Here is a 3,748-nt window from a genome sequence, read left to right on the forward strand (position 1 = left end):
GAGGAGCATTTAGTAATTCACCCAGTGAAAGATTTTAAAAATTCAGATTTTTTTTTTTTTTTTAAAGTTGAAATCTTACAAACATGAGAATGTACTTGGTGAATCTAGTGGACTTGCACAACATGACTAACCCTCCAAGATAGCAAGATATTATCACAAATTAAGATGCATTAAAATTTAAAACAACAATTCCATAACAAAAGAATAAAGGGTAGTTCAAATAGTTCATATTGTTAATCTCATACCATAAAGGAAACAACAATTTCTGAAAAATTTATTGACTCAGTTCTTTTAACAAACAGGCAGAGCACATCATTAAACAAAAAATTGAAATAAATAGATATTGAGACTTGAAGCTCAAATATTTGACATACTAAAGTAGAAATGGAAATCCAATTCAGATGCAAAGTTTGCATTATTAGCCTCGTTGATCAAATATGACAAAACTCATCTCTAACATTACAGAGTGTGTGTGTATACTAACGAAATACAATTTAATAATAAAATTGACCTACTCATTGTGATATGTGAACAACATGGCCTTTATATCATAACCCAGGAAAAACTTTAATTTTAGAAAAATATATACTGAAAAAAAAAAATCATGAAAAAAAAAAAATCATTCTGGGTGAGTTATGGCTATTTTGACTTCCCGAATTGGATCTGTTGTTATTTATGAATATTGCTATTTTTTCTGAAGTTGTTTTTACCCTAAAAGGTAAAATTATATTGTATTTAGACACTACTATTTTAAGAGAATTCTGGAAATAGAATCTGGGCTGTGGATTTGGGAAGGAATATTGACAATAAATTAATAAAAGTACCTCAATTAACTGGGAAAAGAGCATGAACAGTTCAATGACAATTATGTTTAAAAGCAGAACTTTTAATCTATAATAAAAAAATAAAATAAAAAAAGAAGTAATGCTGGAGTCTTACTGTTAGAATAATGTTATCTATCATGCGTTAATAATTGTAAATTGTTTAAACACTAAAATTTTATTGCTTGTAAATGTTGTTTAGATGATCATTTGAAAATACTATGCACAAATATTCATCATAACAATAGCGTATCACTGACTCCAACCAAATGTACAACAACCGATTATGCATAATACAAAATACAAAACCAAGCAAAACCCATCATAAAAAACTGAAAAGCCTATCTGGATCAATCAAATTTTGATATCATTACATCTGTGTTGGCAGAATTTGTGATATTGAATTGGAAGCTGGAGTTGTAACTGGTAAAGATGGTGCTTAGGCTGGTGCTCATGTCAGTGGAATTTTCATTCCTTCTCTCTTTGTTTTGGGATTGGAGAAGTTTAAAGCAAGTGAAAATTTGATGAACATAGATGCAAAATGAGCAGTACAAATAACATATGAATCCAACAGCAACTACAATCAGAAATGAAGTCCTACTTGCTGTGAAAATCATTTATCCTCTGAATATTTAGACTCAAGACTTAGTTTGTTAGATAAACCCCTAAACCCTTTAATTTACAAAAGTAAAGCAAGCTGAAGAGTAAAAATTAAATTTAAAGCATAAGTTTGAGCAGTACATGCAGTTTTTGCATTTTATATAGCAAATACTTATGGTAATAAGCTATAATACTTCAAAATCCAAATAGAGCCATAGTATTACATATACAGTTTAGATTAAACTTAAATAAACCAATAATGATATTAAAAAAAAAATCCCACAGATGTGTATGTAATTAGGTGTAGAATTAGAACATGTCATAATCCCTAATATTGTTAATCAAGTTAACCTGGTATAAATAAGAAGATTTGAGAACCAAGGTTCTTAATGCTCATGTTTTAAATACTACCAATCATATATGTTTGTTGTTTCAGAGCTTTCCCTGTCTTCCTGGTCACTTACTTAAGATTTCATAGTAAAAAGACATTAGAACTTGGAGATTCAGCTATTATGAAATCTGCCTCCTGGGGCAGGATGGTTAATATGCTCATGTCAGTTCTATCTTTAAAACATTCAAGTTAAGTCTATAAAAATAAAACTCCAAAAGATACAACAATGCAATTGTTTATAGGTAAAGCACACATATAATCAACATGATCATTAAAATAGAGTAAAATTCAACCAACCTTCATGACACTTTTACAATTTTATTTGGATTGTGTGTCTCAACAGCATACCAATGCAATTATTAATTACTAAAAATTCAAAAAAAAAATGTATTTATACATGATAAGTACCAATTCAAATTGAGTTTCATGAGTTCTTTAAATGTAAAGAGAACACTACAATATTTAGAAATTAGATGTACATAGACAAATAGTTAACCCTATACTAAAAAAATTCAGAAATTTAGTACAAAGGCAAACAAATACCATACCTTTAACCTTGATTCGAATGGAGGAAAAGACTGAAGAGAAAGGCAATAAAAAAGCAGAAATTAATCAGGAATATTAAATCTAAATAAAAGTGAATGGAAGAACAAAAATTAAGAATGAGTGCTTTGTTGTTGCAAGGAAGGAACAACACAAAAATAAACATGAAGGTTTGAAAAAAAAAAAAAAATAGGGGACTGAGTGGAGACAAAGAAGGCTGACATTTTAGGTGCCCAAATAATTATTTAATCAAACATACGATTAAGCTAAGCTAAATCAGATGTGCTAAAAAACCTAGATAGCAAAATAAAGCAAAACTTGAAAGTAAAGCAAAACCTGTAGGATTGTTGTCAGATTTTGACAGTTGGGAGCCTCTTCAATACTATCTCCACTTTCTTACAAAACTTGTAGAATTTAATTTTCTATGAGTGTTTCCCTGACTTCAACAAAAATGAATAGAGAGAAAAAGGGATTAGGAATTGAAATCCCTAAATTGACAGAAAAACCTAATTAAAAACGAAATCCTTAAATTGATAGAAAAACCATTATGCGCCTAGGCTATCAAATCCTTATGGGGAGGAGTCAAAATCATGGGCAAACTAATAGCTTGAATTTTACTTGGCTTCTGGAATTTCATCTCAATTTATAAATCCTTCAGCAGTTCTTTTGACAGATTCAACTATACATATGTGTTTCTGCATTCATGTTCCAAGTAACATAATAATAGGAATTAAAACTATAGAACACTATATCTCTTGCCACATTGTATAAGCATCAAAACAAAAATTAATATCAATGATAAAGATTCAAAACCCTAATTAGGATCTCAAACTATAATCAAAATCAGTACTTTATTATATTTTAACCAAAAGTAGCAGCAAAGGTATTGAGTTGATCGAAACCCTAATTAGGATCAGGCAAATAAAGAAATTGAAATTAGGATCTCAAACTATAATCAAAATCAGTACTTTATTATATTTTAACAAAAAGTAGCAGCAAAGGTATTGAGTTGATCGAAACCCTAATTAGGATCAGGGAAATAAAGAAATTCAAATCTTGGTGATGTGAGAGATTGATGGTACCGCAGTGATGTGAGCGTTTTGGTGTCGTCGATGGTTAAGGCCTCGACGTTGAGTTCAGCGGCGACTTTGTCCTGCTGTAGCTGTGTCCTCCAAAGGCTCGTCGTCTTCTTCGTCACCCAGCATTTCATCTCTGTCTTTGGAATAGGGATTTCTTGTGGCGGTGGCGACGGCAGAGCAGCAGCTGCCGCCATGGTGTTTTCTTGAGGCAGTGGCACTATCGTGGTGGTGGTGGCAGTGGCGTTGTCAGCCATTGTGTGAGAGAGAGAGAGAGATCGATAGAAAAGCATAAAGTTGCATATTAATAGACAGAG

The 3,748-nt window shown here is 31.2% G+C and overlaps 1 long non-coding RNA gene across 1 annotated transcript; it reads right to left on the reverse strand.

The window, feature by feature from the left end:
- Positions 1–2,360: 2,360 nt before the first annotated feature.
- Positions 2,361–3,525, reverse strand: LOC115989607. The gene is made up of 3 exons (XR_004092013.1): positions 3,438–3,525; positions 2,692–2,791; positions 2,361–2,390 (listed from the first exon to the last, which is right to left on the reverse strand). It is a non-coding gene; the product is annotated as an uncharacterized LOC115989607 (long non-coding RNA).
- Between the last annotated feature and the right edge of the window lie 223 nt (positions 3,526–3,748).

Source organism: Quercus lobata, chromosome 5, assembly GCF_001633185.2.
Source record: "Quercus lobata isolate SW786 chromosome 5, ValleyOak3.0 Primary Assembly, whole genome shotgun sequence".
NCBI lineage: Eukaryota > Viridiplantae > Streptophyta > Magnoliopsida > Fagales > Fagaceae > Quercus > Quercus lobata.